This window comes from Sylvia atricapilla, chromosome 14, assembly GCF_009819655.1.
Source record: "Sylvia atricapilla isolate bSylAtr1 chromosome 14, bSylAtr1.pri, whole genome shotgun sequence".
Lineage (NCBI taxonomy): Eukaryota > Metazoa > Chordata > Aves > Passeriformes > Sylviidae > Sylvia > Sylvia atricapilla.
Window position 1 is genome coordinate 16,226,523 of NC_089153.1, and position 14,260 is coordinate 16,240,782.

General features: G+C 42.1%; 1 protein-coding gene across 1 annotated transcript in view; it reads right to left on the reverse strand.

Moving 5' to 3' along the window:
* The window catches only part of LOC136367602 (cytoplasmic polyadenylation element-binding protein 4), a 175,435-nt gene that overhangs the window by 149,388 nt on the left and 11,787 nt on the right, over positions 1 to 14,260 (reverse strand). The window lies entirely within an intron of this gene.

The following is a 14,260-nucleotide window of genomic DNA, read 5'->3' on the forward strand; positions in this document are numbered from 1 at the left end:
AAATGAGAAAGAAAACAGCCTTTCAATGATTGTTATAAGGACCAAAAGACCTCGTTTTATTGCCTTTATAACTGGCTCAGTGATTCTCAAGCCTTTGCAGATCCAGGTCATTTAAAAGAAGCGTTCACAAGCTGCCCCTGCCCACCCGCCGTGGCCTCCTCAGCCCAGCTCTGTTACTTACTGATAAACCACGGTCACCAAGTGGGTATGGATAATCCCAGAGACTTTTGGGGAGCGATTTTAGCCCCGAATTTGCGCTTTTATTTCTTTATTTGAGCTATTCCTGGGGCTGTGCCTATAAGCAAATGGATCTTTCCTCATGCACCGGGCTCTCTCTGCCTTGCCAAGCTCAGAACAATCCAAGACTGCTCTCCACCCCAGCTGAAGGAGAAGCCCTGACACAAGGAAAGTGCAAGATTGGCGTGACAGTTTCTGTTTTGAAATCAGGTTGCTTTGCACAACCCACAAAGTCCTTGGTTCAATTCTGACTGGCAAATAACCAGCTGAAAAAAGCTGAGAAGTCCAGGAGAAAACTGGGGCACTAACGTCGCCTTCCAGACTGAGAGGTGTGTCCAACAGGATGGATTCTCTCCCACTCACCCAGGACACTGTGCTGGAATAATTCAAGTTACCCACTCATTCCTAATTTTCATGTTTCAGAACAAATCAGTTCTACCCCTACAAACAACAGCATTTTCTGTGCTGGCTTGGAAGAGCCCATTGTCAGAGCACGGCCAAACTTTCTAATCAAACTTGCACATTCTTTCTCTTTTAATCTCATTAAAATCTCTTTCTGAAAGCAAGCCAACTGCTTTCAAAACTTGGATTCTTCCTGGCAAGTGCTGTGAGAAACTCTGAGCACATCATGTGTTTGATTTTCCTTCCCCATTCAAAATTGAGGCCGGCAATTAGTTTAAGCATTTCAATATTTGTAAACCACAACAATACAGGAGTCATTTCCTCTTTCCAAATAAAAACTGTATCAATCCAATTTACTTCATGATTATTTAACATCCATAAGATCGTTTCACTCCTCTCGTAGAGACTCACAATCAACACCAAGAACACAAAATGACAAAACTCTGCTCTTCAGACTGGAGCATATTCTTGAGGCAAAGGTTTTATGGGAGAATCTTAAGGGCTGAGGGCTTTCACAATTGCACTTTTTCCGTGGTCTTTTTGAATTTAGAAATGCAGGAGGCTGATACAGTCCTCAAAGGAGGAATGGGAGGAAATCACAAAGCATCAGCAATCTTGCCGTGTCCCTGACTGAGCCCAGCAGCCTTTGCACGTTTTTTGGAGCACATCAAGCACTCTCTCAAAGCCAGCTCTGCCTCTAAAGCCATAAAAATCCTGCTTGTGGTTTCTGAATTACTGACAAAACCACACAGCCTCCTTCCCTCTGTACACTCACTGCTGGCAACAACACACAGACACGATTCCAGCGTGGATTTGAGACCACAGCTCAGGCCAGGGGACTCCTCACAGCTTCCCCACCTGAGGCACTCAACACAAGAGCACTTTTCTCCTTCGCCAGCACAAAAAACACCCCAAAAAGGCTCAGCCACCAGCTAGGAATTATTTCCAGTGCCAAACGCTAGGTTTGGAGAACCGAACACTACGATTTTTTTTCCTCTTCCTCTTCTTAATTTGCCTCTTGTTTTCAGCTTTTGCTTCACGTCTGAGCCGCAAAATACCAACATCTGACATTTCAAAACGTTTCTCAGGAGCCACAGTTTATAAACCGGCCCAGCACAGCACAGATACAAACTTTCTTTGCTCCCTGAATGCAGAGTTCATCACACGCCATTAATTTCACACAATGTGAAACTCTGTGAAATACAAACAGCATTGAGGCAAGGAATGCTCTCTTGGCAGGCCAGGAAGGCAGCTGAGTCCCCCCTTTTGGTGTTCAGAATTTTGGATTAAAGGGAAGGCTTTGCTACAGGAGCACCCAGCTAAGCTGCTGCACAAACGGAGCCTTAAAACTGCCACCAACCGCAGGGAAAAGTTTAATTTGGAGATGACAGCACTTGCCCATCCTTTGCTGAGAAATGAGACCACTGCAGCCTCGGGTGGGATTCCTCAAAGATGTTTTTCCCTTCCCCATTTCTTCAGTGGTTCAGATGATTGCATGAAGGGCCGAAGAATTATTTATCTCGTGAGATATCTGAGCAAGAATTTTGCTACAAAGCCTAAAAAATAGGAAGTGTTCGTGCAGCTGGTTCAGGTGCTCATTAATAACCAATGCAGAGATGTTCTTCCAATAAAATCAGCCTGAAATTTAAAATGCTATTAGCAGCTGCTTCCATTATTTTGGCCCCTCAGCCCTCTTGTTATTTCTGTGTCTGAAATAAAGCCATAGAGAAAATCAATGATCTTTTGCAAAAATCTGCTGCTTTTACTTTCATTTAGAAGAACCTCAGGAATAAGCACTCAAATTTCTTTGTCTTCTCCTCATTTGAGACACTTAATGGGCTCCTAGCCCCATCCATTTCTCCTTTCCATTTCAAAATTCACACATTTTGTGTCTTCACCGCCAGTAAAATGTGCTGAACTCTCTTCCCTCTCTATAGGAGGCACCACCAGGCCTGAAAATCACAAACACATTCTGCTGAAAATCCCTGGAAAATGCTGCAGGGGTCCTAAATCACTCAAACCCCAAACCTGCTCCAGTGTGCCCAGGCTGAGCACCTGGTTCTTGCTGGTTCCAGGTATATTTGGTATTTATACCATCAGCAGCTGTCTGTTAAATATTATAGAAATGGAGAAATGGAGAAAAGTGTCAGAGGCCAGATTTTTAGTTTTTTTAAGGGGTATAATAAGGATTTCTCTGTTGTTACTATCATTAGTGAGCAGTTGTTTATGTTGGAAAGTAAATACAACCAGTATCAGAGAGTTTCAGGCTTTCACTGAAACTTGGAAGGTGATTTGGGGCCAGGCTGTCTTTTGTTTCCCTTAGGACTTGTCCAGAAACACAAGTACCCAAGTTCCACAGGATTATTTCTAAAAGTGAGCTGGATATCCTTGAATCTACCAGGGAAAACATTTCGACTTGCCTGAATTTTCCTTTTAAATGATAGAAAAATAACTGAAGCACAATCTGCTTTAGCCATTAAACCAGCAGAGATTTATTCCTATTTTTTTTTTTACACTCAGCTGTACTTTGCAATTCTATCAAGACTGACAACGCTGTGCACAAGGCCATTAAAAACATGAACTCTAATATTTTACTACCTTTTCCCCCCCATTAATCCCTGAGGGAAGGCAGGGCTGGTTCTAAGCCCAGAGTGAGATTTTATCATCACTTTGTATTTCACAACTGCTTTTCACATGTCAGGCCTGGATCACATGTTTCTGCCACAGGTAAGGGGACATTTCACAAGAGGTTCTCTAAGGTCACCTCCAGCCCTGTTTCACCAGGGAACAAATTAAACATCTCCTTAACCAAACCAAGGGAAAAAAAAAAAGGTGAAAATTCTAAAGAACACCTCTATTTAATGCATTTTGGGTTAAATTATTTAATTTAGAGACCCAAGTAGGGATTTTGCAGAGAGCTATATATATTTTGTTAAATTAAAACATAGAAAATCTTATTTACCTCCACGTATTATACACATAAGTATTTCCTTCCTTTTAATAGAGCCTTACAATTTAATTTTTAGATGACATTTTCAGCATGATAGCAGATAATGTCATGAAAAGCTGTGTGTGTCCTCAGCTGGAGCAATGGGACAAGGGGGAACGGCTTCAAAGTGACAGAGAGAAGGTTTACATTAGATTTTGAGAAGAAATTCTTCCCTGGTCAGGGTAGGGAGGTCTTGGCACGAGAAGCTGTGGCTGCCCCTGGAAGTGTCCAAGGTCAGGCTGGACAGGGCTTGGAGCACCCTGGGATTATGGAAAATGCCCCTGCACAGGGATGAAACTAAATTATCTTTTAAATTTCTTCCAACTCAAACCACTCTGTGACTCCGTGGTTCTAAAGCAGGCAAAACCAAAAAAAAAAAAAAAGCACTCTTTCTAATGCATTCCTTGATTTCAGTTCTAAAGCACAAAAGGACCAGTCAGCAGTTCCATGAGGGGTGGCATGAGACATTTGCATGTGTGCAGAAACTTTGCCCAGTCCAGGCACTTAATCTCATTCCAGGCAAATTATTCCAAGCACATGATGTGGAATTATTCCACGCTGAGTGTGGAACAACAGCCCATACATGGCAGAGTGGCACCAGCCCAGGACACCTGATCCAAGAGAAATTCTGTCAAGACAGAATAAACTGAACAAAGTGGTAACAAATCTGAGCTGACAGTGAATGTATTCCATGGCAGAACTTTGTATTTTAAAGTCCCAGCCATCTCTGACACTGTCAGATGAGATCCCTGGCCTAAAAACTGTTTTCCAAACCAAGCCACTAAAAGGGAATGTGAGAGATTCCTTATTTTGTGGATTTCAAACGCTACCCAACTTCAAAGAGTGAAAACTATTCTAATAATATTTTATTAATCTTAACACAGCCTTACAAGAATTAAGCAGCTCTATATGTACATCTGAAGAATGTATATTTGACACACTTTCAGCAATGTCAAAGTCAGCATGAAACCAGCAAAGAAGCCTAAATTTCTCTGCACAGTAAAACCAAGGATTAGCACCTTTGGAATTACTGATTCTGCAAAATTAAGCACTAGAGTTGCCAAAACTTGTATTTTTCCTCCCAATTTACTTTTAAAGAAACACAATGTAAAAAGAGAATTTTAAAAAAACCATGTTGTTAAGAAATACAGCTCTACCTTATGTCCAAAATGTCCAAACAAATGCTGAAAAACAGGAGTATTATTGTAGATGCAAATATTATGCTTTATTTCAAGTAAAGCCAGATGCCTGAAGACAAGTATTTACCATTCCTTCTGTCAAGAACAGGAACAAAATGAAGTTTCTGTTGTTCCACAGCACTCAAGTACAGGTCTGACTAGAATCTTTAATTTTCAATTCCAGGTCACTGTCACAAAACAACTGACAGACAAAAAGTAAACAGGTTTCTTTCCTTCAAAAGCCCTGTGGAGAATCATCCTGCAAAATCCTTTGGTAAGTAACACTGTTTTACCTGTGATTATCTTGGATTAATTGGGTTCACATGGTAGAAAGGTAAAACCTGAGTGAGTGGCAGAAAGCAGATTCTCAGCACAATAAGTGCAAACAGGGAGTGATGACAGCTTTAGACATCAAATAACCAGGGCTGGAGGAGAGGCTGAGAACATTGAGAGGGAAAAAAACTGTTCCCAAGGCTTGGGGAATGAACTGCAGGTTCTCAGGGCTTGAATCTGCCTGAAGAAAATCTGCCTCACTGCAGAGATGGGGCACTCACAGCCAGGAGAGAATTATTTATCCTTGGGAAGAAGCCTCCCAGACTCTTCTCCCTCTCTGGAGACTTTCCAACCCCACCTGGATGTGTCCCTGTGTCACCTGCTCTGGGTGCCCCTGCCTTGGCACAGGTTGGACTGGATGATGTCCAGAGGTCCCTGCCAAGCCCAGCTCCTCTGGGATTCCCTGATTCCCAGGCAGGCAGGAACATCCTGCTTCCAACTCTGCCACTCCAGCCCAGCTTTAAACCCACCTCTGTCAGGTAACTCCTGGATTGGGCAACTGACTGAGCCAAAAAGCCCTGGACATGCTTCCAGAAATTACTGAATCCCAGAATCATTTAGGTTGGAAAAACCCTCCAAGGCCATTGAGTCCAAGCTGTGACTGATGCCAATTTTGTCACCCAGTGCCACGTCCAGGCCTTCTCTGGACACCTCCAGGGATGGGCACTCCACAGTTCAAGCCTAAGTGTGAAGGGGAAACGGTATAAAAAAGGTCAATTCTGGAAACCCTGAGTTCAGTTTGTGGGAGGGTTTTAAAACCCAGCTGCAGTGTCACTGCTTTGCTGCTGATGCTCTGTCAGACCAACTGCACTGAAGGAACCTCCAGACAGGATTTTCCTGCATTTCCACAACCACTTAACTACTCCTGAAATGTGACAAACCCAATTCAGTCTCCTTCAGCTCAAAAATACAGAAGCCTCAAAGGAAACTTTGAAGTTTTTTTGCTATCAAACAGCGGAGCACAGAGAAATCTTCTCCTAAACCAACCTGCTACAAATGCTAGACACAGCTACAGCTTTGTCTACCAGGGATCAATATTTGTTCCTTAATTCCAATTATATTCCAGTGGGATACTGCAAATCAATTTAAGTGGCAGCTTTAAATATTGCATGTATTTGATTACAACTCTTCTCCAGGATCCCCCACAGGGTGTGAGATAAGAAACCAAAAAGCAGAGGAGCAAATCACGGAGCACAACCATCAGCTGGAGGCTGGATGTTAGTTGGAATTATCCTGTATTTCAGGCAAGCAGGCACCCTGCTGCTCATGGCACTGAGCTTTATTTTATATTCATGTATGACTGCTGGAGAATAGACACCAAGTTATAAAAACATCTCATCTTTTGCCTCAATACATCTTCCAGTTTATGATATGGAATAATTGGCAGCATTTATCTTTTGAACACTTCAAGTATTACTTGAAAAGTAAGAAATGAAAGGCAGAGTTTGCAGCTGGGAGAAGGAAAAGCATTACAGGAATCAGCTTCTCAGCCACAAAACTGCTTCAAACGTGGTAACTTCATTAGTGACAGACTATGTGACAGGGGGAAAAGGGAGGAAAGGGATGTCACTAAAAATTGCTAGATAAAATTTATTTTGTAGTGACAAGAACAATTTATTGAACCTAGTAGAGAATTTCTTGAACAACTTATGAAAAGGTGTAAAACCTTCCCAAATCTTTGCTGTCTTGGTTTGTATCACTCTGCTCCTGGACTCTTTATCTGCAGCTCTGGGATCTGTCCACCCCATCACCAAACCCTGCACCAGGAATTCCTTCCAGGCTTTTTCCTGGATCACCTGCCTGTGACTTAGAAGAACTGGATTTGCACTGCAAGATCTAAACCTGCAGTTCCTTAAGTACAATAATAGGTTCAAAGCAACTTATTTTTGTCCGTGGAAGGAATGATCACAAGACAGCCTGGAATGCAACACGAGGCCTTGGTTCCTTTTTTAACCATCCTCTTAATTCACTCCCAAACAAGAAGGGAACAGCAACACAAGCAAGTCAACAGCAACCCATGAGGAAAGGCTGGGAAAAGTGAGATTGTTCAGCCTGGAGAAGGGAAGCATTTGGGGTGACCCAATTGTGCCTGAAGGAGCCAACAAGAAACAAGGAGAGGGACAATTTCCAAGGGATGGAGTGCCAGGACAAGGGGGAATGGCTTCCCACTGCCAGAGGGCAGGGTCACATGGGATATTGGGAAGAAATTCCTCCCTGTGAGGGTGGGCAGGGCTGGCACAGGGTGCCCAGAGCAGCTGGGGCTGCCCCTGGATCCCTGGCAGTGCCCAAGGCCAGGCTGGATGGGCTTGGAGCAGCCTGGGACAGTGGGGGCTGTCACCATGGCAGGGGTGGCACTGGATGGGCTTTAAGGTCCCTCCCAACCCAACCCAGTGTTGGTTCTGTGATGCAGCACACTCCAGGCTCTGCAGTGGAACATTTCATTCCAGTGAAGGGCACAGGTAAGTCACCCATTTTCCCAGTAATGTGATCAAACTACTGCACACTTCCCCACACCCAATCCAAATGGGAAGAGAAAACGAAAACATTATTTTAAAAGAATCACCAGTTCCCCTGCCTGGATTCAGAATTGCTGCACAGACCCAGGCACCAGTAGTATTTATGTAAGTACATATTTCTGTAAGTATCCCCACATTCCATGTACAACACTGATCCTTTCCTCACACCCCACCTGAGTGCTGAGCTGGGATTCCTGCTAATGGGATTTCTGAGTAAAGCTGCAGTACCACTCCCTGCACCTCCTTTGCCATGTGCCTCTCTGGAGGCAGCACGTCACTGCTCCTCTCACCTGACAGCCCAACCATCAAACACTGGAGTGGAAAAAAAAACCTGTCCTCACAGCTGACCGAGCTGCATTCCAACACACAAAGCATTAAGGCAGGGATGGGATAAATCTACTGTAAAAATGTGTTTTCAAATTCGCCTCAGCCATAGTTATCATTCTAGCTAACGCTGGATACTCAATATACAAATTCTATATGCATCAGGATACTTTCTTGAAATATCTTAAATAATTGATGTAAAATTCAGATTTTAGTCACTCTTGGCTATCAGCAATGACTGCCCACGACTAAAGGAGTTATGATTTTCTTAGGACCAAATTTTTCCCTTTTACACTCACACCTCAGCATTCACCTCCTTATTTTTTCTCAGAACTCATCCCCCTTCTCATTACACTCATTTCTTTCACTCCAGTTTTAAGAAAAGCACTTCAGGCTTTTCTTTCTCCTTTTCTTTCATGCCATTTCAAGGCTCACAAACACCACTGGCAGAGATCATGCAAAAACGTGGTTAACAAAAGACTCAAACGATTCAACATCAAGGCGAAAAGTGAACAAAGTGAGCAAAAAGCAAAAAGACAGGTAGTTTGAGCAATTTGGGAAGGGAGGCAGGAGAGTTCAGTGTCTTCTGAAACAAGGAACAGACACCACTCATGAAATACAGCTCCAAATTAAAGGCAGCTTTGAAGATGATCCAGAATGGTCAGAGATTATCAAAGCAAGAATTCAGAAAAGAAAAAAAAAAAAAAAAAAACCACTTGGTGGACAGTGACATTAAACAAAGCAGAAGATTAAACACACTTCTCAAAAAAAAAAAAAAAAAAAAAGAGGATGGAATTAATTTCACGAAGGCACAAATATAAAAAAAGCAAGCAAGGAAACCTTAGAAAGGTTTTAATCAGATTAGCAAGGCTGCTGTCACGGCATTCAGAACGATTTTGTTGGCTGTACCCCTTCTGAAGATCAAATCACTCAGTTAGACGTGAAAATATTCAGCACTATTTCAATGTTTTGCTGTGTTTTAAAGAGCTCTGACTGCCACATCATTTCCAGCACGTACATTCCGAGGAAATATCTTGTCTGAGAAGTATGAGAGGCATTTAATTTTCCACACAGGCTCTGGAGATGGGGCAGCATGGCAAGGGGCCTGGGAGAAACGACTGGACAGAAAAACACAGGTCTGCTCCAGTGAATTTCACAGGAATCCTGACACTGATTCCCAAATTGGATTAAGAGCAGAAAACCCTGGGATTTTTGTACTGCTCAGAGGTGGCAGAAAAAGGAATTTCCTGGTCTCAAAGGGTGGTTACATCAATAGCCTGTGGCTCAGTGCTGAACGGCTCCGTTTTGGACAGAGCACAGATCAAGGTTCCCCCCACCTCAAAATCCTGCAGGGGGCAAGGAAAACCAGAATTGTTTGATGATGGTTTGATATGTGCCTTGTCATTTCTATAACACACAGGTATTATCAGAAAGGTTCAACTGCTCAGTAATCCTTGTCTGCTGACACCCCCTGGAGATTTTGATAGGGCTTGATGGGATCCCCTCTCAGTCCTCCCTTCTCCAGACTCCCTATCTCCAGCTCCTGGAGTCTCTCCTCACTGGAGATACTTCCTCCTTGAGTATCTAAGGCAAATTCCCCTTTTTGCCTTTTTTAATTTTTTTTTTTTTTTTTTTTTTTTTTTTTTTTTTTTCAAGTTTCAGACATGATTTGTTTCTTCCCAATGCACTTTTACCTTTCTAATCCTCACCAAATCCAGCATCTCTTCCGAACGATTTCCTTGAAGCCACAACCCCAAATGTCCATTTAAATGACTGGAAATTTATGAGGTAAGAACTAATGAGTGTAAAATCATATATTATGTATGGTTTGTATCCGTTGCTTCTGTGGTAGCTTAAAATCCAATCTGTGAATCTGATCTCAGTGTTTATTAATAGAAGATTTTAGTCCCTTCCTGTTGCCCAGGTGATTTCATTCTCTTACAAGATTGTTGGCTGTTTCTAAAGAAAAGCTTAAAATAAATCCCAAATATTGGAAAGGCAGGGATAACTCAACACACACTTCAATTAAAAAAATTAAAATATTGAATACTGCCCCCAAATTTTGAAGATTAGCTGCATTTGGAAAGAAAATGGGCCCTTGCTTGTTAATTTTAGAGTATTAATTAGCAAAATTGTAATACTTCTACTTTAACCCACTAGAAATCAGTGGATTGCTACAGGGATGGGAAGAACTGATTTCAAATAAAATTCCCACAGAATTTCCCCCATCCCAGCATGGGCTGTAGTTCAGTGCTACTAGACCCAGTTCTGCAACATTTTGACATAGTAAAACAATTGATTTTCCTCTTAATTAATAGGCACTCAGGTCTGCAAATCCCATTAGCCTTTCCTGGCATAGGAGGTAAAATTCAGGAAGATCGTGAGTATGAAACATTCACACAGTAACTCATCAACAGTTTCCAAAGAAAATGAAGGCCAACCTGAACTGTCTGCAGCCTGAAAGGAAAGGTTTGTTCATTTTATTTGAAGCTGGATACATTAAAAAATTGCAAATTATTAACCCTTAGGTTCTGGCCAAGGAGATCAACCCCAAAGTCTGAGGTGTAACCACCACAGCTGTGAAAAACCTGAACATTTATTATTTTACATTTTAAAAGGCGTCAGGTTTTGTCCTGTGCATATATAAAGAACCCTAAACTTTGCTAAAGAGAATTGAGACTGATCCTCAGGAGGTTCCCATTAATATTCTGGATCACACAGAACCCCAAATGTCCCATTCTACTCCATTAATATGGAAATGCTGCAAAATCCATATGGCTCAAAAAGAAACAAGCAGTTCAGATTCTTATCCAATATTCAAAAAAAAAGCTCTCAAAACTATTTGGATCCCTTTCATCAAAGAACATTTTATAAGGTTTACATATTTTTTTCAATTTTTCTATGGTTTTTCAGGTTAATATTAAGGGGCTGATGATTGGTTTAAAAGCACAGCTTGGTTCTGTGCTCGCTCAGAGAAATCCTGACTGGTGCAAGGTTTCACCATTCTGGCTTTTCAAAACTCAAATTTAGGGCTGCTGTTCAACCCTCCCAGTGTGTGAGCTTACTCCTAAAGCCTTCCCTTTTGAGCAGAAGCGTGTTTAGTGTCTCAGCCTGTGTCACAGTCACAGGATTCCTGCACACACTGAGCTGTTCACACCCAGATTTTCCAGCGGTGCTTTGCAGTGCTGGAAGCAGATGTCCTCCAAGCTGCTTTCATCCATCCCACCTTGCATCATTTCCAGGCAATAACCTGATATTCTAAAGTGAAACACTGGATGTTTCAGTAGCAAACCAGTCATAAAGCATTTGAAAGACATTTCAGTGTCACTTAACAAGGAAATATTTAGTCAATCCACTGCTATTACAGTGATGCTCCAATTGCCATCTGGAAGACCCAGATTTTAAAATCAGGCTCTGGATCCCAGGCTCAGCTCAGGGAGGCTGAGTACATTGTAAAGAAGATGCAATTAAGTCTCCAGGGAAAGGCTCCTGCAGGCTGACATTGGCTGTGCAGCACGCAGCACACTCACTGGGCTGGATAAAAATAACATATTGAAATGGCAGCTGCTCAGCAAAGGAAGAGGATTTGAGCAGGGATAAAAATATACCTTAAAAGAAGGGGAGAAAATGGTAAAATGCCTACTCAAAGCATTAAAAGGTAATACTGAGTGTACTGAATCACGGTAAGATTCACCTTTTAACCTCACGCAGAAAATACTATTTATTTCATATAGCAGGAAAACCTGAGGACATGATTATTACTGACCTAAACAAATCCAAGGCTGGCACAGCTTAATCACCTCAGACACGAAGAACACACTGTGAATGGATTTTGTTACATTTGGAAGAATTCCTCCTTCTGATTTTATTAGAGAATTCCCAGCCTGCTGCTCTGAACATTGCATTTAAAGATGGAAATGATGTCCCAGAGACAGCAGGTTCCAAACTGTGACTGATTTCTATTATCATGCCCATACTCTCAGTTGTTTTGAAGGGGTATTTTACACAGTACCTCTTGCTCTGGCAGTCCATGACAATATGAAGGGGGTGCTGTTAATGTTACACACTAAAGTCATGCTGGGGCAGGATTAAACCTCTCACAAGATAGCAATGAGACCTATTAGATCATCTGAATTATTTCCATGCCATTCTGAGCTTGCTCTCCACAGTATGTTTTATTACTGTCTTGCCCAGGCTATTTTTAAAGCCTCAAACCCAGAAGCTTTTCCTTTCTGAGAGTATCCAACTTTAGTTCAAAGCACTGCATGCACTGATTAACCCATTTAAAATGCAAACCGAAAAAAAAAAAACAAAACTTCTTCTGGAGTTGCTGATTTAAATGCAGGTGTTTGAAACAGCAAACAAGATTTGAGCTGACAGCCATAATTTGTCCTATTTAAAGATTTCTATATCCGAGGTTTAAATAAAGACGGGGCAAGAAAAGAGAAAACATGAGACAGGATCTGTGTTAGCAGATGGAAAATAAACACAAAGGGCTCGTGATCAGCAGCCCCACTCCGGGCCTGATGGGGAATGTTTTGTCCCAGCAGTTTACAGTTTTTTTCCAGCTGTATCAGTCGGTTTAACTGAAGGTATTTCCTCTCCTTGCAGACCCCACCCTGCTCAGGGATGAGCTGTGCAGCCTGAGCACGGCACGGCGGATACTGGGCTGAATAAAGATCCACTCCTTAAACACACCACAGGAACTCAGGCACCGAGGGCTGTGCCAGAGCAGCCAAAGGCAGCCACTGCACACTTCACTGAGAGCAAAGTTCATGGGCCTGCTGAGGGCATCCTTGAAAAATGAGGCTTCACAACAGAGTGTTTCACGTAGAGACACTTAAATGTCTCAGCTGGGCTTTGAGGCTTTTTTTTTTTTTCCTTTCCCTGTACAGTTATGTAACTGTTGACTGTGGAACAGAATAATTCACAAGGAATCTAAGCAATAATTCCCAGGCCAGGACCTGACTGATATCCCTGTGTTCCAATCAGTGTGAGACAAGGGACACAGAACTTTAGAGAAGCCACAGATGACTCTGCAGAGGGGATTAACACTCGGGCTAAAAGCAGGAATTAATGCGTGTCAGAACTATTTGTATTCTTTGCTGACATACTTATTCCATCACTCTTAAAACACGCTAAGAACTCAAAAAGAAATATTTCAACTGCAAAGAACCTTTTCAAAGCATTCAAACGAGAGACATCAAGCTACTTTCAGAAGTATCCTTGCTTAGCAGCAGACCATAAATACGTATGAAGCTGACTTTGTTGAATTCAGATTTAAAGGGAGATTTTATTTGTCACCTTGGGCCAGGTTTCCAAGCTGTAACCTGGTTTGGGAATGCCTGGCACTAGGATGGAAGGTTTTGGGGCAAATCCCAGGTGCTCAGTCAAGGAAGAACACCTCATTCTTGGTTCTGTTTGGAATTCTGGGGGCGCAGGATGTTGCCGGACAGAACATAAATCAAACAAAAGCTATTAAAACTTGCCAGTAATAAAAGCCTGGTCCCCACTGCATAAGAAGGGGAGGTATTTCGGGGTTTGAATTCATTTGGCATCACTTTCATCCACATCAGGCTCTCCCTGCCATTTCAACAGGGAAGTATTTCCTGGTGTTTCTCAGCACACTGAATTTCTGCACAGCACTGAGGGATGGGAAACTCGAGCTGCATTTCCAGACCACAGAGAAGGCAACAAACACAAGTTCTTGCCAGTTTATCAAGGGTTGGTCTTCTGAGCAAGAATCACTATTAAAACAAGTCAGATTTCATTACCACCACAAGCCTTGATATCAAAAGGAATTTACTTGCAGAAACCACAAGTGCAGGTTTGTTTTTTTTTCAGTGGTCTCATGACTGGTAACAAAAGTGAGTGGTTAGATAAGAAGTGTGTGTGTGAGAATTTTGACTACTCCACTCGTACATGTAACCACTGAACTGAACTGGATTACTCATGCTACAGGACATGAAACTACAGCTCTGAATTGTTGACCATAAGCAGTTTCTATTCAGACAAAATTATGTGCAGACAATACTTGGAATACTTTGTAAGATGAGGTATTTCCAAAGCAAGATTACCTTTGCCAAAAAAACAAAAGAAAAAAAAAAAAGGAGATAAATCCCAAATGCAAGTCACTTCAGCCTCTCTTTTCCTTTCCCAAAGGTTCCAAAAAGGTCAAAAAAGACTAAATATTCTGTTTTTCTCAAAAGGACATGGATAAACCTTATTCTTTCCCAAGACAGAAAAAACTATGACTTCATCAAGAAAACCACGTAAAGCAA